The sequence below is a fragment of the Antennarius striatus genome, chromosome 18 (assembly GCF_040054535.1).
Source record: "Antennarius striatus isolate MH-2024 chromosome 18, ASM4005453v1, whole genome shotgun sequence".
Lineage (NCBI taxonomy): Eukaryota > Metazoa > Chordata > Actinopteri > Lophiiformes > Antennariidae > Antennarius > Antennarius striatus.
Window position 1 is genome coordinate 14,413,079 of NC_090793.1, and position 27,405 is coordinate 14,440,483.

At 38.7% G+C, this 27,405-nt stretch overlaps 1 protein-coding gene across 10 annotated transcripts in view; it reads right to left on the reverse strand.

Annotated features, from left to right (window-relative positions):
* Nucleotides 1–27,405, reverse strand: part of LOC137611737 (receptor-type tyrosine-protein phosphatase F-like) — a 174,710-nt gene that overhangs the window by 123,369 nt on the left and 23,936 nt on the right. For 3 of the 10 annotated variants that reach the window (XM_068339792.1, XM_068339790.1, XM_068339788.1), the window contains exon 1: nucleotides 7,554–7,837. The exons of 4 other annotated variants lie outside the window; for them this stretch is intronic. The gene's annotated coding sequence lies outside the window, so the exon portion shown is untranslated. Of the gene's footprint in view, nucleotides 1–7,553; nucleotides 7,838–27,405 lie in introns of those variants that run through there. 3 more of the 10 variants (XM_068339794.1, XM_068339793.1, XM_068339791.1) reach the window with 1 other exon arrangement.

Here is a 27,405-nt window from a genome sequence, read left to right on the forward strand (position 1 = left end):
TGAACACTACCTAATAAAATTTTCATGAGTATTGCAGCGTGCAGTCTCACGATGCTTGGTCACATAGTCAGTTCTGCAGTAGCGGCAGTAGCTCAGTCTGTAGAGTGGGTGTCCTGTGATCCAAAATCGGCGGTTCGAGTCCCGCTCCTGACTAACCATCGTTGGAATGTGAGCTGACAGTTCGAGGTGTCAGCTCACCTTCTGAGCACTGCCGAGGTGCCTTTGAGCAAGGCACCATCCCCCCTAAAAGATGCTCATTTTGGGGCGCAAATGCAATGGACGGTGAAGTTTTCTAAAAACATTTTTTTTAACATAATAGACCATTCACGACTTCAGCAAAAGTAGCTTGTATATGACAAAAATGTTGATGAAGTGAGATGACAGTGACAACGGGACAACTGCCTTGAAGAGGTAAATGTTTTAATTTTTTTCATGGTGTGTAATTTCACATGACAGACCTGATTCTCTTCCTTCCTCATCAAACACGTCCACATAATTTGATGATCTATTTATGCTCCAAAATAGTCTCATCTCTACCTTTGCCTTGTAGTACCACAGCCTTGTATTCAACCCTGATGCCACCACAGATGGACGGATGCACAGACAGATAGATAGATATACTGAGTTACTGTTAAAGGTTATCTTGGTTGATGTTTTAAAGGTATCAAGCATTGATAACTTGCCCTAGTTTACAAGTATAAAATGCAAAGGGGCTTTAATGTGAACTATTTTAAAAAAAAGTTATCCCACTGTCTCCCCTTTCCTCAAACAGTCCTCTTCTCTGACTGTCAGCTTAGGCTGCCAAGTCTCCCATGTTTACTGATGTAGAAGCAACCCCTTTATCAGGGAAGAGATTTGTAGAGAAGAGGCAGAGGATTAGCCATCAAATTACCAGGCAGAAAGCATCCCTGCTCCAGGGTTGTGAAGAGGTAATCTCTGAGGCTGAAGGGGGAGATACAGATAAATGTTTGGAATTGGTGCTCTGGAGGTACAAACTCCAAACTGTGCATAAGCAACATATGAAACTTTCAGGGGAGTTATCTTTCTGAACAAGTCCCCCCTTGCCTATTTGGCGTTAGCTGCTTTTATAGAACAAAATAATATGATGCTGTGAGTAAGCAGTCATAATATTGTGTGATTTATGTTCATCAAATGAAATGTGTCTTCATTACATAGCCCAGTGCCCCCATGGTATGAAACATTTAATAGGTGAAAGTGCTAAAACAGGAATGCTGTAGCTAGGCAGGGCACATGGAATTAGATCTCAGTGGCCTTGCATATGGCTCCTACATTGTCACCCTACTGCCCTCCCTTAAACAACTACTGCTCTCTTCAGATAATACCCCCTGGACACAGGAATGTTTCATCAATGCCTCAGCCCCCAGCATCCTTATAGGGTCACAGTGGGCCAACAGGCAATGCACAGGCAAGCTATAAATAAGCCAGGCATTGTAATGAAACCAAATGAATCTCGATCTATCTTCCCAAAACATGCCAAGGACCTCAGAGTTCTATTGAAGAAGAATTATTGTATGCGTTTGAGGATGAAACACATGATGAACAAATACCAAATGTTTATACCAATTCAGAATACAGTATATCCATATTTACTATGTGCAACTCACAGTATACCATTCTCTCATAAGAGAGAATGGTATACTGTATACTGTATACACTTATTACTCTATTGCATGACATCTTATTGATAGAGAGAGGCTGGTCCTGGTTTCACCTATTTGCAATCAGCCACAATTAGGAAGACAAACATTTGTAGGTACTGACAGGAGACCTTGTAAAGTAATCAAGTAGAATCTCAAGGACTACAAATGCATCTAAAAAAATTGGAGACTGTACAAACAAGAGTAGTGATGGAGGCAGGTTAAATCAGTCAGTGACTCCCAGAAACAAGTGTGAAAAAATTGAGCCTACATTCAGTTTTATTTGCTTTGTTGTCAGTTAGTATCAGATGTATCTCCTCACAGTCAAGAGCAATCTAAATTTATGATCTTTAATACCATTTAATGGCAATTGACAAAGAATTTGAAATTGTCTCTGCAGAAACATGTTATAAGGTTATAACATTTTATAAGATATTAACAGGGTACTGTACAGTGATTCAGTTACATGACACTGAATATTATCACCTGTATTTTTTTTTCTCTCTGATTCACAAAATGCCAATGTATGGCTAACTAAAAATGTCTATGGTACACATACTGTATGTCTAGTCTAAGTCTTGAACTGCTGCACACGGCATACAAACAAGGATATGATTTGATTACTGAAGCTGCCCTTGAACATGTAGAATGTTCCAATCAATGTGGGGGCAAATTGAGATGATGTGGTATTGATATGAGCATGCTGATTTAGAGAATTAAAAAAATAATGAGTACAGAAAATTATTTCAGGTAAGAAAAAACCTAAATATTATCTAAAAAACACAAGGCCCATTACACATATACTGACATCTATCCTGGGTCACCCAATTACAAGGACATAGCTTTGAACCGATCATGTAAAGATTAAGGCAACATCTCCTCATCATTAATTACCAAAAATAACATCACCGTCTCAGAAATAAACTCAGATGAGCTTATGTCAAAAACTGTTCAGGAAACCTGTCATGATCTCAAAGTATGACCTCAAAGTATAAAAATAGAGATACTTTCAGCAAACAAACTTAGAGCAGCTGAGAGTAAACACTCTTGTCAAAACAGTGTTCGATTTAGTGATAAAGAAACTATTTTTTGTAAACCTTGTCCTCAGCACCTGTCATAGTGAATGAGTGACTGTCTGCAAGAAAGACATGTCACAACTAAGACCAAAGGGTGACTATCATCACGGTTCACTCATCACTCAAATGATGGCCGTCACACATTATGCAAGACGTATTTGGCGCAGTATACACATAGCTGTGCCAGATATGTCAAACCGCATACACATCTTATTTAGCACCATTCAGTGGGAACAGTGATTAGGCCTTATCATAAAACAATTCCTCATAAAAATGTCTTTATTACCTAACATTTCCTGACACACAAATATGAAAATCCTTCCTCTGCTAAAATCAAGTGTGAGAACGTCAGAATATTAAATACATCTAAACTTCAACTACAAGAGCAAAGGTATGAGCCCAAAGAGCAGAGGTTTTCTGTCTGTTGCCAATAGGTCAAAAGTCAAGGCTCTTCTGATACAACCACATTTCATAGACACTGCTCTGTGACTGGAAGCAACCTCCTTCATGTGCCAACTGGGACCAAGGTAGTAAAGTAAATCCACCATACCCTAATAGGCCCTTACCAATTTACTCATGTTAAGAAATCAAGTTCTATGGGAAAATCCATACACTTAATCCATAATTACTTTAAGGAATCTGATTTGGAGAGAGTGAGTGACTGATACAAACATAGATTTATTACAATTAACCATTATTATGTAATACCTATTTCCAATAATTTTTATTAATGCATAATTCTTTCTGTGTTCTCTGTTCAGTTTCAAATGTGTTTGTGCTATTATGTTTGTCTGCCAGATTGAAATTATCTGGTTCATCTTCTCCCATTAATTGAGTTTATTGTTTTTTGTATATGGTCAATGACAAATTAAAGAAAATATAAATAAATTATTAATTAGAACTGATCTCCACAGGTGTGTCTACTCAAACACATCAATGTTGCCATAAGGGGCCTGGTCAAAATATGGACTGAGAATTGATTGAGAAGATACCAACTGCCTGTGATATCAAAAGTAGAAAGCTACACCAAATGTAGCCTGAAGGTGCCACAAACCCAGTTCCCGTGTTCCCTCCTGCCTTCAGTAATCTGAATTTCTTCCCACTCATTCATTACCATCCCACCTCCAATCAGGCTCCACCCTACTTGTGTTCTTCTCAAACCTTAATTCGGAACCAGATTGGAGTTACTCGTCCTATTCTACAGGATTCTTGGATGTCCTAGTGGTTTCTGAATCTTCGGCATAAAGAGGAAAGATGTTGGAATAATCGTTGAAGGTATGAAAGTGCTTCACAAACTTGGGAATGTTGCAAAGGCGCTTGCCATCTTGTTTGGCCTAATATACTCATTGGACTTGAGCTACCCAATCATACATGCTTGAGGTTCTACAAAAAAATTGTGATGGAACTGGGTGGGAACACCTCTCACACCAAAGGCTCAAGTGCTAAAAAACAGACTGTTTGAAGGAACAGTTTAGACAAGACATCTCACGTGGGGTGTGGAGCATCAAAGACTTTTATGTCGAATGTTCCTAAATGTCCATTCCTGCCTTAATATGGTGCACTCCTGGGATTTTCCTGTTTGTGTTTGGTATTGCCAATTTAGAAAAACTGTACACTGTAGCATTTTATTACACTGCTGAAACTGCAGGGATAAAAAAGGAAATGTGTTTATTTGAAGTATCACCTACGTGTTATTTAACATTTCTTCTTCTGTTGATGGTTTTTCTGTTGATCCTAATTTTACGTTTGAACAAATTACATTTTACAACCTGCTACTGCTGTTAAATTTCCATTTTCCAAATCCGCTTAATCCGCTAACGCAGGTCGCGGGGTAGCCAGTGCCTATCCTGGCAGTCTCAGGGCGTGAGGCGGGGGACACTCCGGGCACGACGCCAGTGCACCGCGGAGCCACATAGAAACAAACAAATCATTCACTCACACACTCACTCCTATGGTCAATTTGGGACCGGCCAATCAACCTGAAGCGCATGCTTTTGGAGGTGGGAGGAAGCCGGAGAACCCGGAGAGAACCCACGCAGACACGGGGAGAGCATGCGAACTCCGCACAGAGCGGGACTCGAACCCGGGTCCGCCGTGTTGTGAGGCAGCAGCGCTAACCACTGCGCCACCGTGCCGCCCCTTGCTGTTAAATATGTTAGAGATTTTATTTTGTAGCTGAGTAGTTGCTCAGTGTTCTTTGTGTTGGTGCCTCTTAAGTTTCCATGATATTTCTATGACTGGGCATTTTTGTCATGTCTAGTGGAAGACAAAAAATTATAGGATTTTCTTGATATAAAGTGACTAGGTTGGTTATGTATTGTGTTTCATTGATAATTAATGACATAAATACAAAACAAATGGAAGTTTGATTTGAATTTACTAGTTGACAATCAGTTTTAGTAAGTACACTTAACAGTTCTACCATTATAACAATGAAAACCAGCTAGAAAATACAGTGGATGCCACACATTAAAATCAGTAAAATTTAATTTAGCTAGTCTGGAATTGCCCAATGAAGTACCAAAGTGTTCCTGAAATCATTTCCTAAATATCACATTATTCTTTGGAAGGTGACTGCTGATAAAGTGACAACAGTTGTAAGACTGAAATTGCAGGTCAGTGGCACACATTGTTAAGGTTAAAGAGGACAGCTAACAGATAGATAGATAGATAGATAGATAGATAGATAGATAGATAGATAGATAGATAGATAGATAGATAGATAGATAGATAGATAGATAGATAGACTTTATTTATCCCAAACTGGGAAATTTCCAAAATTTCCCAGTATATATATATATATCTAACAGGTGTGTACAATGATTTACACAATTTGAACGACTGACCATGGCAATATGTTTTTGTATGATTTGCTTCTAAACATATTTTTGTGCTGTCCGTCCATCCATCCATCCATCCATCCATCCATCCATCCATCTTCTGTAGTCAGGTCGCAGGGGTAGCAGCTTCAAAAGGGAGCCCCAAACACTCCCTTTCCCTGGCCACATCCACCAACTCTGACTGGGGGATCCCAAGGTGTTCCCAGGCCAGTATTTAGATATAATCCCTCCACCTGGTCCTGGGTCTGCCCAGGACCAGGTCTCCTCCCAGCTGGACCTGCCAGGAACACCTACCTAGGGAGGCACCCCAGAGGCATCTGCACCTATGGCCAAACCACCTCAACTGACTCCTTTCCACGCGAAGGAGCAAGGACTCTACGGAGCCCCTCGCGAATAGCAGTGTTTCTCACCCTCTCTCTAAGGGAGACACCAGCTATCTGCTGAGAAAGCCCATTTCCGCCGCTTGTATCCCCAATTTCGTTCATGACCCATCACTAATGATTATAGGTGAGGGTAGGAACGAAGATTGAACGGTAGATTGAGAGCTTTGCATCTCGGCTTAGCTCCCTCTTTGTGGCACCAGTACGGTAAAGCAACTGCAATACTGCTCCTGCTGCCCCAATTCACCGTCCAATCTCAAGTTCCATTGTTCCCTCACCTATGAACAGGACCCCAAGATACTTACTCCTTCACTTGTGGAAGGACCTCATTCTCCACTCAGAGAAGGCAGTCCACCGGCTTTCGACCAAGGACCATGGCCTCAGATTTGGAGGTGCATTTTTGTGTTGTACCAATCTTTATTTTTGCTTCAAGGTCATTTTTAATGAAGAGTGTGCTATCACTCCAAATCAAGGCTAACAAGATTGAGGTGATAAGCTGAGCGATAAAATAGAACGCAAAAATGCAAACTATAGCTAAAAAAATCCTAGCTTTGGTACTTCGTATAAAACTAACAAGTTCCAACTGAAATGAGTCAGAAGCAATGTCAAGTCTAGTCTTCTCAAAAGTTAAACAAAGAGACAAACGTGTTTTCCACTATGTTCTGTAAAATTTAAGACAGTTTTGATAGCAAATAAAAAGTTAAAACCAAAATTATATTTTTCACACTGACAGCTACTCCTTGCATTGAGATATAAATGGATTGTGCAATAACTGCCTTATTTATTGTGACTAAGACCAAGATGGTGTCAGCTTAAAACATTTTCATGAAAGCACGAGGTTTCTTTTGCAAAAAAGAAAAAACATGGAATGCCTGATAACAGGTTACTGAATTGGAAGTTTTTAATGTGATTATTCTTTATTAAAATCAAAATACAAAAAAAAGTTTTCATGTGTGTTCAGAAAAATCTTATTATAACTAATCTTTCAACAATCAATTTTAACTTTCAATCTGGGGTTTTCTTCCGAGTTTCCCAGTGTGCCCGTCCAAACTGAAAATGTTGTTGCTGAAACTTAACCCCATGATTGCCCAGGGAGATAAAGACAACTGGAAAAACAGGTTGTTTGGCCTCAGTGTAGGCCTCGTGCAGTAGAACTGCAGGGCGCCTCACCTTAGCAGCGGTAGCTAGGGGACATTCTATGGCCCTTCTATTCAAAGTCCTCTGAATACGTAGGGGAGGGCTCGCACCAGACAGGGCAATTTGCCAGAGAGTCAGCCAATAGCGCTAAGCCAAGATGAGGTTAAACTATTGTTTTGGCTTAACAAGCAAGAGTGAGCAAGAACAAAAGAAGCAGAACAAAAGAATAGAAAGAAAATACCTGACCATTGAAGTGTAACACATTAGCTTATTTTGTTACTTGTGGTTTAAAGGAAAATTGTAAAAGATATCTTAAGATTAAAAAAAATAATATCCTGGAACAGGAATATTTAATATGCGCATAATGTTCAGGACAACGTAGACATGTTAAGCAGCTCCCGGAGTCTCACCTGTCTTACGAACAAATAACTATACAAAAACTCTGAAAGAAAATACACTTACCCATGCATGTCAATTAGGTCCACATAAATAAATCGATTTGGATTTATTCCTTTGACCAGAGAGAACCAGAGAGAGTATACAAAATCCTCAAAAAGTTTATCCAGCAGTATCCACGGAATAATATGCTTGAATAATGTTCTTAGAAAAGTGTTAGAAAAAGTAGTCTCTAGTTCCTGCACAGTTATTCCATTCAGTGACTCATTAAAATAGAAGAGCTGCTTCTCCAGCAGTGGGTTTCCAGCTGTGGCTATAGGGCTTTGTGGCTTTGCAAGAGACACTTCTGAGACACTGCTTGTTCATGCACTGGGCAAACGCAGGGACTGCCTAGTATAAGCCAAACCCACCATGTGATGTCACTGGTGTTAAATTTCAAGAGGGAGGAGACAGTGCCTCACCTTTTTTAACTTTGACCAATGAAAAACTATCTTGTAGCGCACCTGCATTTAGAAAAAATGTTTGACGCTAGAGTACACAAGATGCATTTTTGCACTGATTATTCAAACTCTGTCTTGACATATTGAACTATCCAGGAAGGGAATTTAACTGAGTGTGTGATCACATACAGACTTCTACTTAATAGAAATTGAGAGTGAGCTATCTCACTAGTCCTGCCATCAAGAGTTCTCTTTAAAGGGAAGCCTTTCATGAATTTCAAAGTCAACCGGGGATTAACAAGTATGACCTTGACATTAACAAACATTGCCAGAGGACTGTGCCAATACGAGATGGACAGTTACATGTTCTGTGGATAATTAATTTGCTTTGCTAAGTATTTGGCCCTCTCCTCTTTGCTGAAAAAAAGAGGAAAATTAAAATGCAAAATGCCCATTCTTAAATCAGCTAGGCGTCAAATATACACAAACACATAATTTAAAAAAAACAAACATTGCTTTTCACTCCCTCTGGTCCATCTCTACAAGCCACGGAGCTAATCATCCGCAACAGATGTTCAGAAATGTTCAGTTGGATTTATGACAGAGCTCAGAGGAACAGCCAAGTCAGCCTCTGCTGCTACAAGGACAGAGGATTGCTCTGAGAGACAATGTCAGCACAACTATTCTCTTCCCCAAAAATTCCTTCGTGTGTGAGATTCGCCATCCAAGACGACAGTGCTTTAATAGATCACAGAACCACAAGACCTTGCAGAGAAGTTTGCTCATTAATCCCAATAATGCTGTGTGGACTATTGTAAGTTGACTCATCCTGCAATTACTTAACATTGTTTTGTTCTTGCCACTACACACATTACATAATTACAGTGTGAGAGAGAGAGAGAGAGAGAGAGAGAGAGAGAGAGAGAGAGAGATAGAGAGAGAGAGACATAGACAGAGAACATCAAAACAGATATTCTATGCATAGTAATTCTAAAGAGGGTTTATGCCAAGAATAACAATGCTGAAGGTCTTATCTTTCTAAAAAATTGGCAAACTAGGTAGTCTTCAAGATGCAAAAAACCACGCTCCACCATATCCGACTACTCTACTCCCCCTTTCTGCCGCAACCTCCGCATCTCCAATATTCATTTCCACCATTATGTTCTTGTGCATGTTTCTGAATATCTCAGTGCATCGTTGTACTCCCTTAGATATTTGTAATGACAGTTGTGGTGGTAAGAAACTCGACAATCTCTCCAATGACAACTCTGCCTCTCACTGACAATAACTCCTCCCTCCTACTCTTCCTTCATTCATAAGCGATGGTTCCCAAACTTTTTTTTCACCACAGACCGGTTTAATGTCAGACAATATTTTTACATGCCAGCCTTTAAGGTGTGGCAGATAAATACAACAAAAGAAAATTATTTTTTCAAATGAAAACATCATTGAATTACGATACTACAGTATTTCATTTGTGTTGTTTTTATGTCCTGTTTTCATTGTTTCTGTCTTTGAGAATACAGTGCACCCTCGTGCATTCGCATCTCTCGCGACTTCACCTCATTGCAGATTTTTGGTAGGCAGTCATGTAATACCGTACGCACATTCTATTGGCTGACGACATTCAGAAGTGCGCTATGTTCCATGTCAGACTTACGTGAGACACAAAACTACTTAAAACAGTCGATAAGAGTGTGGGAAATGGTAATACAGATAGAAGGTGGTTTAATATCAATATAGGGAGGGTCATAAAAATTTAAATTACCGTAAATAATAAGATAAATAGTTTGTCACTCAATCGCGGAATTTGTTATTTGCGTGCAGTTCCTGGAACGCATTAACCGCAAAGAACGAGCGCGCACTATAGTATTTTTGTATTTAGAGTCGGCATTTAAATGACCTCAAATGATGATTATAGATTGAAATTTATTAAATAACAAATTATGAACAATACAGTTTATGAACAACCTCTAATGACCAATTGTGTTTGTAGGTTGAAGACTACCTGTATTCTGCATTTCTCTTTGTTGCTAACAATGGGGGGCAGTATGATTCCGCATGGGGCTACAGATTTGCACACAGAAGAGAATTTTGTCACGAGAAGTTGTTTTATCTTGAACATTACATCTCTTTCAAATGGAATGTGGGCCATCTGATTAAAAGTTAAATTCCATTTTTACAACCTGACATATTAATATGTTTAGCTATTTGTGGAGCATTAATCCTACTAATAAAAATTGGATCTCAAGAATGCAACTCTGCCCTTCTCAAATTATGTCACAAACATCGGAAAAAGACAAGATCCAGGTATCATAACAAAAGTATATCCATAATCCATATTTTCATCCTGATAATTCTGTCTAACAGCTAACTCAAAAGATCACATTAAATGGATATCAAACTGCTGAAACAAATCACAGGCGAAATGGGTATAGAGATTAGATTTGCTGGTAGTCTTAATATCTAAGTGAGAAAGAAAATTAATCGTTAGCAACTATAAAAGAGTGTAATGTGTCAATTGCACACCGTTAATTTCGAGTGTAATCTCATTTTAAAGCAATGTAAAATTTAAAAATTAAATACAAAAACATGAAATTGTGCAAAAGATTATAAGTGTCCAGGTTTTGTGGCTCAAGCAGTTTCAGGATTTATTCCCACCCCCCAAGGCCCCGTCCACACGATGACAGATTTTTTTGAAAACGCAGCGTTTTCAAAAAGATCTCCATCCACACGTAAACGCAGCAGTGCGTTTTCGAAGACGGCTATAAGTATGCCAAATCATGTGGTGGCAGTATTGAGTCAAATTTTATCCAATAGGAATTCTCCGTGTTTTGTTGTCACAACACACGGGCCCATAAATATGACGTCACAGCGGTTTTCGTCGCAGGCCAGACGTCAGCGTTTTTCAAAAATTGCGGATACACCGTCCACACGACAATGCAGACCCAGCGTTTTTAAAAGAATCCACCTAGGCCAGCATTTTCAAAAAGTTGCGTTTTCGTTCCGGATATCTGCATTGTCGTGTGGACGGAAGGCGTAAATGCAACAAAAAAGTTGCATTTTCAGAAAGTTCCGGCATCGCGTAGATGAGGCCCAAGAGCTTGACTGGTGCTGGAGATACCCCCTAACACATCCGAGAATTTATAAGATTGAGATAGTCGCCCGTCCCCCACCCCTTCAAGGTTGAATTGAAGTGGTGAGAGACTTCTGTTTAGGGTCTGAAAATATTTCACTTTTCATTCAAAAGGCTTCTCCATATTGACAGTCATCAATGTGTTAGAAGCCTCAGAAGTGTTAAAATATCTGTTCTCAGACAATTAGACCTGAAGGGGGCTCTCAGATGAGAGGTGAAACATCTTCAGACCCTAAAGAGGAGTCTTGTGTTTTCATTCAACCTTCAAAGATTACCATGGCTTGGACGAATGACATCAACCCTCCCCCACTCATTTCATTGGGATGAAAAAAACTTTGAGATAATCCTCCAATTTTAAAGAGCACTTATAACAAGTTGTTCAGGTCCAGGGTTAGCTGCACCTTGACTGAACCTGACAACCCAAGTAATAAGTCATTTTAACAAGGTCCCACTTTAAAGCAAGACCACTTTCTATGGTCAGAAACACACACTTACTAAGTATATGTTTATCGTTACAATAATTAGTATACCGTATATATTTGAATTATAATTCATTATCCAAAGAAATACATTTTAGAAGAAGATACTCAAACAAATGTGCATCCTCGCATTAGCAATTCTGGATGCACACCAGTTAAAAAGATGCTGACCTGTGGGATACACACTGCGCTGTGAAAGTAATTTGCTCTTGTTGACGGGCTTTTAAGACCAGCATCATAATGTCATAATGTCCCAAGGCACAGCTGGGAAAAACCATTTAGTAAGTCCAGTACGAATCACAATTCTTGTCAAAACGCATACCCCCGCCACCGTCGCTTATGCTTGCTCTGAAGGGCATTGTTGGTTTTTAATCTGTAAAGCGCTTTGAAATGTCTTCAGATATGATTAAAGGCTATATAAATAAAAGTTGATTGATTTACTGATACTTGATTGTTATCTGGTGGGTGGAGCTGCTAGTTAACTGTGTTGTCACATTGGACGACAAGGGACCTGTTGAATGGCGATTACCTCCTCACCAAAATTGTGGATTTACATAACATCAGTCACACAAAGCTGTTTTTTTTTTTCTTCTAGAGAAATTCCACATCAACAGTGGATAGGTTCCAAGAGTCTGTTTGCAAACTGAATTATTTGTAGGTCGTTATATATTAAATTTATAATAATCTATAATGGCAAGGGAAATGAGTGTATGGAGTAGTGCTGCTTGGCAGGGGTTGTGGCAGAAAGGGAAACTACATATATAACGGCGGCTGATTGTAAGCTGAATTGTTATGAACCTATAATGTTCATAAGTCAGGTACTGTCTATTTTCTTTCCAGTTGCTTGATGTTGGTTGAGCTCACCTGGTAATGGAATATGTTTATTGAAATGTTCCGCATCTTTGACTTAGACACAAACTGTTAAAAGCAAAATTAAATCGGTGAGGATTTATAAAAATTGATGTCTGTTTTTTTTGTTACATTTTCTGACCCTTTAATGTGAACAGCACATCTCAGCATGTGATCTCAGACACTACATGCCTTCTTTGTTTTATGTACTCAACAAAATGACCTAACACAATCTTCTTTTCCTTTCGGCTTTTCCCTTCAGGGGTCGCCACAGCGAATCAATTTCCTCCATCTAGCCCTGTCCTTTGAATCCTCTTCTCTCACACCAACTACCTTCATGTCTTCCCTCACTACATCCATAAACCTCCTCTTTGGTCTTCCTCTAGGCCTCCTGCCTGGCAGTTCAAAACTCAACATCCGTCTACCAATATATTCACTATCTCTCCTCTGGACATGTCCAAACCATCTCAGTCTGGCCTCTCTGACTTTATCTCCAAAACCTCTAACATGTGCTGTCCCTCTGATGTACTCATTCCTGATCCTATCCATCCTGGTCACTCCCAGAGAGAACTTTAGCATCTTCATCTCTGCTACCTCCAGCTCTGTCTCCTGTCTTTTCCTCAGTGACACTGTCTCTAGACCAAACGACCTAACGACCAAATGACCTAACACAATGTGTGATCTTAATATGTGGCACTTCACAAGAAAAACAAAAGTGCTGCTATGTACTGTGATATTTCACATGTGCAGTGTTCTCATTTGCGTGCGTCATTGCGTCTTTGACACACATTTTGTGACAGGGATGCAAGATCATTAGACATCGTACGTCCCTGGGAAGCAAACTTTAAATGCACTTCCATTCAACAAAAATATCCACAATTTATCCATTTCTCCACTTAAAATTCGAACCTGGAAATCACCATTGTTTTTTAATCTTGCGCAAGTTTCTTGTCACGAGACTAATCTGCGTGATTTAGCCTTATTAAAATCAACCAGGGGCGATACTGTGGCACAGTGGTTCAAAAGTTGATGAAAAGAGACAGATGTTACTGTAGATGTTACAGTACAGAAGAAGATGCAAAAGAATCTAAGCGAAAACCAGCAAAAATCCGAACATTTGTACCGCAACGGACGCGATTGTTTCCATGGTTGAGGCACGGCTAAATGTCAGCACCTATGACAAAACGCAGCTTAGAAAATATGTGTGGAGAAGGCTCTGTCAGCTTGGTGCAGTGTCCACAAGAGATTAAAGGCAAAGAAAACTATTGGGTGAAAAACAAAAGGGGGAAAAAAACTGCATTACATCTTTCATTATTTCTTAAACTATTTTTTGGTAAGAATGGCTACCAGGCTTTAACACGTTGATAAAAAAATATTTAATTTCCTTTTTTCTTTTTACTTAAACAGTTATGGCATCGTTATTAATAAAATTGTTAACATTAACAGTTTGTTTATTTTCTATATTGTGCTATTGGCAATTAAATCCTTACGTATGATTCTGTTGTATATTCTGTTATTACCTTTGGGATGCATAAACATCATGTTGGGATGCACAGATATTTGTTGGAGCGCATCCCAGGGATGCACTACTTTCTTGAAGTAAAATGAACTCTGTATATGTGCAGAGTATTGCTTTTTTCTAAACAATACAATAATTAGCTAGTAACCTAATAATTTATTATTCAAAAGCATCTTCTCTTACACCTTGCGCTGTTTTCCTAATTTACACGAATAAACTTTTTTTGTTAAATCTGGTTGCTGGTGGCAAACCACACATTACTAAACATCAAACTCCTTTCCTATTAGCAACACTTCTTTTCATTGAATGGCAAAGCACACACCTGCCCTGCTATAATTTTTTACTGGCTTAGCGTGACATTCTTACACTAATCCTCAACAATTCCTCACTTTTCCCACAATACTGAACACAACTGGAAACCCATCCTGCCACCTTGCCAGCTCTCTTCTGTCAAATAAGTTGATTGTGACCAATCATTTCACCATTGTACGTATTACAACAGCAAGGTGTAACAGTTTAAGCAAGAAATGAAACATGTGGATATTATGCCTCTAAATATATTTAGCTTTTTGGTACCAAACTGTGTTAAGACAGTAAAAGAGAATCATGTGCAGTGGGTGCATAGCCTAAAATGGTTATGTGTCCATATCCATGGTTATGCAAACAAAGCAATATAAATTTGAAGCACACAAAATGAGTGAAAATCTCAACCATGTTATAATGTTACTTTCACACAATAGTTCAAGTACCAAGGACACTTTTTGCCTGGAATTTTTCTGCTTGTCTGCAGACAACCCTGACTCTAGCACTGAGTGCAAAGGTGTTGACACAAAGCATAAGGAGGTGTAAGAAAGACAAGGATGGGAAAAAGAATGATAATGACTTCACTGGGATGACCTTCAGCAATTCAGTATGTGGTTAACCATCTGCATTTTTGAATGTGTGCATTTGTTCCAGTTGTTTCCTATGGCCTCAAAGGTAGCTACGCCTGTGTTACAAAAAGACAAAATAAAAGGAGATAAGACCAGAAGGGCAAAAACACACTGAACTGATGCCCCTCTATTCAGTGACTCCCAAATTCCATAATATGGGTTTTTCCTGTTCTACCTCTGTGATGGTGGTAAAAAGCACATTTAGATGAGTGAGTGATAGAAAGGTAAGATAGGGATGTTACATTTTGATGATGTTTTTTAAATGTAGCCAACACCAGACAGAGCTGTTAACACTAAGTGGCTAACTCAAATTCCTTTTGATTCCTTTCTGTGTGGAGCATTGTGCTCCCTGTGCCTGTGTGGATTTTCTCCGGGTTCTCCAGCTTTCTGAACTTACAATTTAGATAAACTTAAAACCCTAAATTGACTCTAGGTGTGAGTGTGCGTGTGAATGGTTGCCTGCTATGTGTGGCCCTATGATGCTCTTCCCTGTAGCCAGCTGGGATAGGGTACAGCAGACCTGTAATTTGCAAGGTGGATAAGCAGCAGCAGACGATTGCGATCATCTTGTCTTCAAGAGGATGGATGGATGGATGGATGGACGGACGGACGGATATCCTTCACAAAAGTGTGATCAATACATTGTTAGACAACACAGAGATTTTTGGTCACCATAAGTCTTTTTTTTAGTACATACAAACACGTACCACTGAAGAGAGGTGCTTTTGTTGTGACAGAGTTGCATGATGGTTGTGTCTAGGAGCATGTTGTCTTGCCTCTCATGGAAAACTAAAAACAAGGGTTGCTCCCCATTACATGCTGCTTCTGACAACTGGCCAGGAATGCTGTCTGAAGGGAACAGCCAAGCGTGACACTGAATGCATGAAACAAATCATTTCTATCTGAGACCCTGGCGGGTATTGACAAACAAGGGGTGCATTTAGATAGCCCAATTAAGATAGCAAATTTTACCCCATTAAAACAGGGAAATGAAGTGACAATGAGGTGCTTAACAGCACTGTGGCCTCTCTCCACCTTCTGGTCCCCTGTTTTTCCTGAACCTCCCCAGAGACTGACTTCCTTACATTCTATTCTCAGTGAGAGGTATGGGGTAGAAATGAAAGCACACAGGCAGGTGAGAAGCAATGACAATTCCACTGGTGAAATATGCAGTGCAATAGGAGGTTGGGTTTGTGGGAGGTGAGAGCAAGCCTGAATAACAAAGCACCATTTTTATTGTTTCATCTTGCAGACATAATTCAACAGTCATCCACGGTAGCCAGTCACTGCTGTAGTCTGGATGAGAAGTACAAATTGTGATAAGTCATATGGTAGGTATGGTAGGGTCATAAAGACAAAGCATGCTACACAACTTTAGAGGGTAAGTTAACAATCAATTATATGCATGTGAGCTCCATTTATTCAAATGTGTCTTTGAGGGTGACCTTCAGTGTCATCCACTCCCTTTTGTAAAGCTTGTGTGGTTCAATGCTATTCTATTCTCATCAGAGTATGTCTCCTCCTAGTTTAATTTGAGGGCTTTCTTTCATTTTGATCAATGATCATTCCACCTAGATAACTGTCAGGTGTGCTTTTTCGAACAGATCGCCATCTCAGCAATCAAACATCCTTGTTCATCAGTTTCCTTCAAGAATACTTAAAGGTTATGAGTCCAAAATTTCATATTCTCAACCTCTGTGCAATGAGAGTGTTGCCTGAGTGGCCTGGTTATTTCTCCTTTCAAGGAAATGTCAACGTGCAGAAAGCAAAGCTGTCTTGTGTTGTATTGTATCATGTTGTGTTGTGGCCATTTGTGCATTTCTCCCTGAATATTTTGAAACTTAATCTTATTCACCATAAACGTTCTTTTAAAAATCCTTTCTATTAGGTTACCCATCTAAATGGAACAAGGAAAACTGCCACCAAACAGCAAAAGTTGTACATAGATTAACAGTGCAATGCCAAGTGGATATTCCCACCAAGATGAAAAATCATTAGATGCAGCTTGTAAACCAGTGCAAAATTTTCTCACAAATCAAATGGAAAGGAAAATCAGTTACAGATGCAGTGCAAACAGTGGTCAGTACTTTTTGTAGTATCTTGATGGAGTTCTCATGCAGTCTACTGAAAAGACTTTGACAAATGTGAAAAACTTTCAGTGAGAAGTTGATAGTAAAAGCCCCACAGAGCCGTCTATCCCTGCCCAAGGAGGCTACACTTTGTCTTTGACAAGACAGCCATCCAAATGCTTTCCTTCAATAAATATCTGCCTCACACACAGGATAAGACACAAGCGCTCAAGAAGATAAATAGCCCAACCAGCTACAATGAAAAGTGTCATAGCTTTTCAAATACAGTCTGGACTTGGATGTTCAGCATGAACATGTTCAACCACATGAAAAAAACTGCATATATCTGTGTGGTGCGTCTTGTGTTCACCACATCTCATTTTGTACCAAACAAAACCGTTATCCTTATATCCCACTGGCATGTACAAAAAACAATTCCGACACAAAGAGCTGAGTTTGTTAATGCCTTAATTAGGCATTCCTCAAAGCTTTGCATCGGAGTGCAATATTTTGCTGGAGTCAAAAGGAAGGGGACATTAAATTATTCCCTGTGATTGAGGAGATCTCTTCCACTACTCTAAGGAAATAAAACAAGGAATAAAACATAAAACACAAATTATGGGCCAACTTCTTGAATAAAATAAATAAAAGGGTTGAGCACTCATTGCATAGGCTATAAAAAGAAATACTACCCACATAGTGAAAGTACTCCAATAATCCAAGATTTATTAGAAAAGTTGAGTGTAAAAAATTAATTACAAAACTATTATAAATATGATATTGACAGATATCGAACACAACATAAGGCTACATGCGCAAGCAGTATCATTTACAATCGTCTATATAACTAAATGTTTCAGTTAAAGTAAATATTAAGTTTGAGATTTTAAGATTTTGGAAGTCTGACTTGAACTGCACTCAAATTATTTTTTCACACTACATTCAACTGAACATAAATACATACACTTACGCACGCACATACGCACGCATGCACACACACATGCACGCACGCACGCACACACACACACACACACACATCATTTTAACAAAAGAAAAAGCTTTCCAAATGACAGAGTAATCCATCACTCATGTCATTTTGCATATTCAGGTTCCCTCTCTTCAACAAAGGCTTCAGTCACAGTGAAAGATAAGGACCCACTGTTGACCACAAGAGTGAAAAAAATCTCAGCATATAGGAACTAAAATGAAATCTTTCAGATTGAAACAGTAATGAGGATTCAATGATGTAAGAACCACATGACTGAAATAAAGAAATGTGGACAAATCCAAACAAAGATTCAGGCAAGATTTAACTGCAAGACTGGACACTTTTAAAGCATTTAGCTAGTCATTGTCCTACAAGTGGATTGCATTATGATTTTGAACACAATCAATAAATAACTAAATAACTGAGCAAACCTAGATAGGAATCTGAGTCTAACACTGCTTTGCAGGAATTCTCAGTGCTTTTCTATTCATTAACGATTTACAGCAGAGTAACAAATGGACGTCAGCCGGCTGCTGGAAAGCTTGCCCAAAATAATTAAGGAAATAAAATATTCAACATAAAACTTCTTATTATAGCATCAGTGCCTCATAAATTTCTCAAGCAGAGATGAGTGGATTAATTTCAGTGCTAATGGGGAAGAAAGCCAGTCATTTCCCTTTCCACCTATTTGACTTCATTTAGCCTTTTAAGTTCCACTTTATATTACATATCTATGGGTATCTGCGGCATGGCAAATCAGAAAAAACTAGGTTCAAGGCATTGGTCTCTATCTCTACCAAAGAGTTATCTGTGACAAAAGGAGCACGATAATAATGAAAAAAGATCTGACTTTAAGTGCTCCAGGGGGAGTAGTTTTTTTTTTTTTTCAAATAGTCTAGAACTCTCTGCTACTTTTACCTCTTGATTGGTAAAGTGCTAAAGTGCTGTGCTCTTTAAGATCAGTAGAGAAAAGGTAAAAAAAAAAAAAACAGGACATCACAAAGAAGTGTAGGAGCAGAGTGGAATGTAAAATAACAGAAAATATACAAAAATGTATACATGCATATCAATAGTACAAGTTAAGTATGCATACTTATTATAAAATATCAGAGGTGGGAGGGCAATTCCACATAATGTCATCCTCATATGCTTTTTGTAGCCTTAAATATATTTGTTTAGTAAACCAAGATCTCTGGGACATCAGGCTGGTAGTCATCCCCAGTGGACTTTTGACTGAAAAGTACCAGTGATTAGCAACACTCACTTGAAACAAAAAGTACAAAAAATATATTACTGCATGCTTTACGTCCAAAGTCCAAAGATTCACATCCCTAATTTGTGACCCAAGAGTTGTTACACAGGCACTCCTATTGCGTTAATATTAGAAAAGCAATAGATAGCATCATGTGAGGGAAGAATATCATAATTGTCTCGTTTACAGTCTCTTATTCGCCTCTCCCAGCTGGCCCCAGGTGAGACCTTGCATACTAGTGCCATCAGTTAATTTTCACATTTAATTTTTTGTGCAATATGAAGAGTTGATTCAGAGTTGATCACAAATAATTAAAAAAAAAATTTTTTTTCAACACAGGTTTAAATTGCATCTAGAATATGATGTAAATGCTTCTTTTTTTTTTTTCTTTTTTTTTTCAAAATTGGTGTTTGTACAGGAATTTCTAAAAATTTACTGAATTCCCTTTAGGCTCCGAACTGTCTGACCCACCAGCAGGACATTAACAGGGCCACAATACTGGAAACACTGAAGCACTCCAGACCAACCTCAGCCTCCTACAGTAATAAAATGCTTCCGGCTCAGGTCAAAGTCATACCATAGGGCACAACGGGGGTACTCCTAACCAGTTAACACAGCATGCCATCATGAACACAGACTAGACTTTAAGAGGTGCTGCATTGTCTAAAGTTTTACTGCACAGCCTCGACACATTCCACAATTTGATCTCTGCTCTGAGCTGTAGCGGTAGGGGGACAAGTGATTTAATTTCCTCCAGCATCTCCTGATGTGTCTCAAATAGTGTTCACCTATGTTGATGCTACTTGCTAGGAAAATGTTCAGCTCACCTTTAATGACTCTAATGAGTTTTGCCTTAAATTATATCTCTGACAATAACAAGAATTGCACTATAGCTTAATGTATGTATGTGAATTTTCAGGGTTTTTTGTTGGTTTGGATGTGACAAAAACAACTTTGACTTCAAAGATGCTTCCGGTCTTTCAGTGAAATACTTGCAGCATCTAGAATGAAATATGATGTCCACCTAAAATCTAATCTTCATAATGCTGATTATTTACTGTACCTTGAATCTCACTTTTCAATAGAAGCAAATAAGAGTTACGTAATAACATTCACAAATTTTTCTATGCTGTCAAATTTCATTAAACCCTCTAGGTCAGGGCCCGAAATTGCGCCCATTTTGGTCGCATATGCGCCCAAATTTTTATCAGTGCGACTATTAAATATATTTGGGAGCACCGGTGCGACAAGGGAAAAAAATCTGGTGCGCCTTTTTTTGTGAGACCGCACTCCTGCGGTCCTGCCAGGAAACAATGAGAGTGCAGCTGCGGCTGCTCTCCGGGGCGAGGGAGAGAGGCGTGCAGAACGGAGATGGACGGAGCGGTCTCTATCATTCTGTCACTGCCTTGCTTTGGGTAGGTGCTCCTAAAGTCTTTGCTGCTGCTACTAACTTCTAAATTTGGGAGCACCAGTGCTACCAAGAAAAAAAGTTAATTTCGAGCCCTGCTCTAGGTGATTGTGTTAGTGTCTGTTTTCAAAAAGAAAATAACTGCTGTGGAAACACTATCCTATTTTTTCTGGGAAGATATTTAGAAATTGTGTCACCAGATGGCCAATACATGTGGGCAGACAAGCAAGGAAAAAATATGTTAACTACTGAATTAAAATAACCTTGTTTCCCATAAGTAACAATGTATATTAGTCTATATGTCAAATTTCCTGAACCAATTTGTCACTTTAAATGAAGTGGCTAAAGACTGTCTACATAAATAAAACAATTAGAGGAATAAGAGAAGTCTCTAGAGAAAAATATGACTTGTGTTTCAGAAGCAGGTTTGCCAGTCACATTAAATCTTAATTATAATTGTCTGGGGTGTAATGTTAGCTTAATATGCTTATTTAAAGAAATAAATCTTTTCTCCTTCAGATTGACAGAATGTAATGGTTTGACAGACTGCAATGGTGCCTAAGTATTTTGCTTTTCTTATACTTATATTGTTGGCCTTATTCAGCATTTGTGAATACACTGATGAACACCAAATCCAGGATAAAATAACACACATGCTTTCATTTGCAAGTGCAAACAGGCCAGAAAAATTCAATCAATAGAAATGATTTGCTTACTGAGTACCGGGATTTGTTAAGATCAATTCCAACTCCTTTGAAGTCCTTTACTTGAGATCTGAATGGATATTTACTGTTAACTTTACAGCAAACCTTTCATTCATCATTTACGTCAAAATGAGGCCAGCCTAAATGGCATCAGCTTTCCACAGGCACGGCACTACAGTCAATATGAAAATAACCAGAGCTGACACGAAATTACAAAAACATGCTGTGACCTTTCAAGTCTGAGGGGTAAAGGCTGTGTATACATTTACAAAATATGAAAGGAGAGTCAAAAATCCCATCACAGAAATTGGAGTGTGACTAATAGGTAGTGAAAGAGCTGGTCTCCAACCTGAAGTCCTGAAAATATCTTGCTCCAGTCACATGGCCACTTTTGGGGAAGAACAAGTGTGTGTGTGTGTGTGTGTGTGTGTGTGTGTGTGTGTGTGTGTGTGTGTGTGTGTGTGTGTGTGTGTGTGTGTGTGTGTGTGTTGTGTGTTTCAGGGGGGGGCAATGGAAGACCACCTGTACACCCAACGGGACCAGCTCAGTACTGGTGCCACTATTTGTTACGCGGCACATTCCCATTACTTCAGAGCTGGGATGCCTGGGAAATCCATTTCCTGGTGTCAGGTTTATCAAACATCTACGCAAACCACTAGGATTGAATGGCGGAGAATAATTCCACTCACACAAGAACCTAACAGAGGTCAGAGGTTCAGTAACATAATGAGCCCATATAATTATAGTTTGTTAATTTCACATCAAATACCAGTAAGAATTTTGGTGCATGATCACCTTCATTTTTAATAATTGTTGAGCACTTAAAGCTTCTTAACAATTGGATGACCACATCCTGCTCTGAACCAAGGAATCTTAAAGCCAAAGAGCATTGATTTGTATTTTGAACCTGATTTACAACCCTTCTTCCAAGTGTAATTCCTGATACATATAGGACATTGATGAGAAAATGTGCAAAGACCCAGTGAAATTTTGCTGGGTTCAAAAAGTCATAAAACAGGGGCAACTGAGGTTTTCCTACTCATACAGACAGACATCCCTGAGGCCTACTCTTCCTACATAGTTCTCTGCATAAATAATACAAGCCGACATGCACAAGATACTCTCAAGGAGAGCCAGTCAGCTTGCGTCACCAGTGTTCTTGCTGTGAAATAAACAAATTCGAACTGACAATCCTTGTGATAGCCCATACATCGTCAAGAACAGGATGCATCTGTGTCTACTCTGACCACTTATAGATTTTACACTTTGCCCAGGTGGCATTTTCAAAGGGATAAACATATTTTGGGATGAACCTTGAAAGTTTATCATCTCTCCCTATCCACCAGTCCCACCTTAACACAAAATCTAATTGAACTGTTCAAAACTTTTCGAGTTATCCTGCTTACAAAACGGATCCAGAGGAGAGAAAAAAAATTCAAGCAGCAAAAAGCATAGGTGAGAATACATTCCAGCTGTGAACACCTACAAGTTACTCAACATAAATGAAAAGCGTTAGTTACTTGAAATACCCAACACCAAAAAAAACAATATTGTTCAAACACCTAAATATGGTATTTAGACCCAGTTGACTAAAGATGTTCTAAAATTCTAAAGCAAATTAATAGGCAATTTAATTTCTCAATTAGTGGGCGACACAGTGGCACAGTGAGTATGTTCTCCACATGTCTGTGTGGATTCTCTCCACATTCTCTGGCTTTCTCTCACCTCCAAAAACATGCATTTGAGGTGAACTAATCAGTTCTGAATTGTTTTTAGGGTGTGAGTGTGTATGTGAATGGTTATTTGTTTTTCATGTGGCTCTGTGATTCACCAGCCACTCGTCCTAAGTGCACCTCCGCTTGGGACCGGCCCACAGTTGACACTGGCTTGTGCCCTCGTAGGGCTGCAGATACTGTACAGGGAATTGAACCCGGGACAGCCTATGAAGCATGTGCTCTACCACTGAGCTTCATCCCTGAATATAAATCTAAAATTATAATTTTTTATAATAAATTATATAAAAAGAAAGGAAACAAAAAGAAATAAGTTACTCATATGATGCATTTCTACAGTTCGGCTCTAAATTACCCAATTAGTTGAGACATTTTGCTTAGTGGCTTGGCATTTTAGCCACAGGGGGAGTGATACAGTAGATTGCATTGGACAAGGACACAACCTAAACTGCTGATTCAGGAGTTTAAATCCTGTGATCTACTTTAATTGTATAAAACATTTCCAAACCAGCAAGTGAAGAGAACAGAGTATTAGAATTTCATGCTAAATGTGATGGCTTGAATTTCACATCCTCCATGCAAAATCATGGTATTTTAAGGAAGGTGTGGAAAATAAGCGTCAAACTTAACAATACTGGGACACTAGCAATTTGCACAAACAAGCAATTATCCTTGAAAAATTTCATGCAAGCCTATCCTGCAGAAATTTGTTATCACAGAAGCTATTCAGCAACAGCGACAGAGCCTGGATAGAGATGTTCATTAGCCTATTGCTGAGACAAACACGTTTGATGGATTTAACAGTCAAATACAACAAGATGCTTGAACTGCTGTCCTGGTTGTTAAGGGAGATCAAAGTGGTGCCTGAGGGTCTGGTAAGAATGCGAAGCAGAATTGGTTCAGCAGACCTCCAAAAGAACAAAGTGCTGGACCAAGGAGATATGACATCAGACATGTGCACTGCATTCCCTTAGGCAGGTTCTTTCACAACTGTCAGAATGCCTACCAAATGAGCTGCAAAGTAGGAAGGCACAAGCAGTCTTTCAGAAACCACTCATAATCTAACAATAAGCATATGCTTCATTCCGTAATATGGTGTTTCAGAAAAGTTGTTTGAATAAAGAAAAAATCAATTTGATCGTTTTAATGCTATTTCCTGAAATTTCTCATCTTATAAAAAATGTAGCTTGTTCTAGATCTCTTTGTTTTCTAAAATTCTAAGCAAAGGGCCCGCTATGCTTTCTTACTTTATTTTTCTTATCAAAGGCCAGAATGTAATCAAATTGAGTCTTTTGTCTTAAACCTGTGAAAAGCCCTTTGTAATGCTAGAAACGGTTTTATAGGGATGTCTAAGAGTAATACAACTTTGGATTAACACAGGGAAATTTGTCAGAAAATCCACAAACAATTTATTTCTGCTGTTTTATTAAATATTTATTTATAAACTGTAAATCATTCTAATTCAAATAAACCACCAACTTTTCATAGATTATTTGATAAGGGTATTAATAATAGCGATGTTGTTGGTCTACAGACAGTTTCACTGAGGAACAGACAGGAGACAGAGCTGGAGGTAGCAGAAACAAAGATGCTGAGGTTCTCTTTGGGAGTGACCGGATGGATAGGATCAGGAATGAGTACATCAGAGGGACAGCACAAGTTAGAGGTTTTGGAGATAAAGTCAGAGATGGCCAGACTGAGACATATCCAGAGGAGAGATAGTGAATATATTGGTAGAAGGAGTTTTGAGCTGCCAGGCAGGAGGCCTACAGGAAGACCAAAGAGGAGGTTTATGGATGTAGTGAAAGAGGACATGAAGGTAGTTGGTGTGAGAGAAGAGGATGCAGAAGACAGTTTTAGATGGAGGTAACTGATTGGCTGTAGCGACCCCTAAAGGGAAAAGCCAAAAAGAGAAGAAGAAGAGACAATAATAATAAAATGCTGCTTCTACACTGGCTTTTTGTTAAACCCTCAATCAACTCAGGAATAACCCTACTCCTGCTTACACAAGAAGATAGTGCCATTAAAAGTAGAACATTTTCTCCTCAAAATTGTGCATTGCTTTAAGTTCTTTCTCATCATTAGAATTCTTAATCAATATTAATAATGTGTAATATATGGTGATTTAATATTAAGCAAAATGAAAAAAACCATCACTGTTGAACTGGTACCAACTGAACAGGTCAAGCAACTCTCTTAATCCACACAGGAATGTATGAAGATATGTCTGAGAAAGATGGCATCCAGTACTGCATTCTTGTCTCAGGACGATGTATTACCACAATCCTTCTGCAAAGTGGAACCAATCGATTTATTTTCCTACTGAAAAACAACATGGCAAGTGAAGAAAATCAGCATCTGCTGTGTCCCACCCTCTGCAGTCCATTCAAAGACATATGATATCATACAATACTCACTTTGTACAGAGCATAAACAAGGGAGCAGCAAAAGTGATGAAACTATGAAAAATGGAAGGTGTGTCAACACATTTTTCATTCTGAGTATCGGAAACAGTCAGATCCCGTCCATCACAAGTGAAGGCTGGAGAATAGACCATCCTATTTGTCTAATGAACAGGTCAAGGGGTATAGATGGGAGGTAAGTATGCCACTGTCAAATCTGTCACATTGTTACATATTAGTAACAGTCTCATCCTAAAGGACTCAGATTACCCACAACCAGAAGAACGAGAAGAAGATAGATACTTTAACAATCCCCTTGCGGAAATTATTTTTCCAATTATAGTCTATAACATATAGGTAGAACGGTGGGCAGCTCCCTCTTGGTGCACCCCAATGAGCAACTTGTAAGGGGGATGCCCTACTCAAGGGCACCGAGGCAGTCCTCAGTAGTCAGTTCAAATTTCTAACATTTTGGTCCACATGGGCCTTGAACCAGCCACCCTGCATTTCCTAGAACAAAATAATGAGTTACTGCCACCCCCAAGTCATAGAATAAATAACAATTCATGTGTATGAGTCAATGTTTGGAGGTTCAAAATGCAGGGGAAACTACAAAAACATACATAAAATAAGCTTTCTCCAGTAAGCCATTTATGCAGACAACTAGTTACTGTCAGTTGATTAATATTTCAACCAAAAGAAAAGAAATTGTGTTTACTATTATTAATCATTATTCATTAACACTTTTAAGACAGGGTAAGGGTGGAACCATATACAAAATTCAAGGTTTGTACATAACTTCTATACCATGCTGTGGTGCATTTTCAAAACAACAGTAAATAAAACGGATCATTATCAATGTAGAAATGAGGTTAACATTAAATGGTGGCTCAGGGGCCATACGACTAATCAATCACACAATGTACCCTTTATGTGTTTTTAGAGAGCGTATTTATAGCCCAGTTAAATTGGACCCAGCATTGCAACTAAAGTTTTTCAATTCAACCACTTACGATCATAAGTCTAGCCATTGGTGTAGATGGCCAAGAGCTACTGTGCTACCATGTCTTCTTGTAACTATGAGGAAGACACAGTAGCACAATATGATTGGATATTACAATCACTTAAGACTTGTGTCCATGACACAATCTAAATGTTGAGATTTTACTTAAAAAAATGTAAAAATTACTTGTTCAGCTCTGCTATCTTATTTGTGCTCATCTAAAAGGCACGAACACACCCTACCACAAACACAATATTTTTCTTAACAGACAGCTCTTCCACTGCTCAAAGGTTTCAGGCAAAAATTTTAAATGCATGTCTCACACTATAATGAGGGTCTACAGTTGTTAGCTTATTTTAGGCTTAAAACATTTCAGTTATAGAACTAACAAACAAGCAAAGCTTCTTCTAATCTCGTAGGATGTGCAGCTGAACATTTTTTTTGATTACTCTGGTGAGAATCTCCGGATCAGTTTATACAGTTGGACAATTATATTTGCTTTCCTTTACTTTCACACAACAGCATTTACGAGTAAATTAAAAGTAATGTAAATAATTTCATCATTTACATTTATCACTTTAATTTTAGAGGGAAAAATGAGATGACCTTGGCTAAAAGCAGTAAGCCCTTTTAGGCTAAAACCCACCTTCTTAAGAAAGTTGTTTATTGAATTATGGGTAACATTGGAAGCATTTTATTTCCTACAGTGGACATGAATAATAAATTAATGTGGACTAGTTATGTACTCCAGTTCCTCATAGAGATTTAGTATGATGACTAAATGACACCAGTTTTTCCACCACGCAAAAACACGTCATTCTTTAGCAAATGACTCAGGGGCAGAAGGTCTCTAAGGTCTAATAAGTATCACTAAATCAAGACAAAAAAGACCATTAGTAAATTCAAGTGAATGATGCACTTTGAATTCCATGTTTGACAAAATTTGTGGAGCGAAACAAGACATTGATCAGGTTGATGCTGTGCATTCCCATGGGACTTTAAAA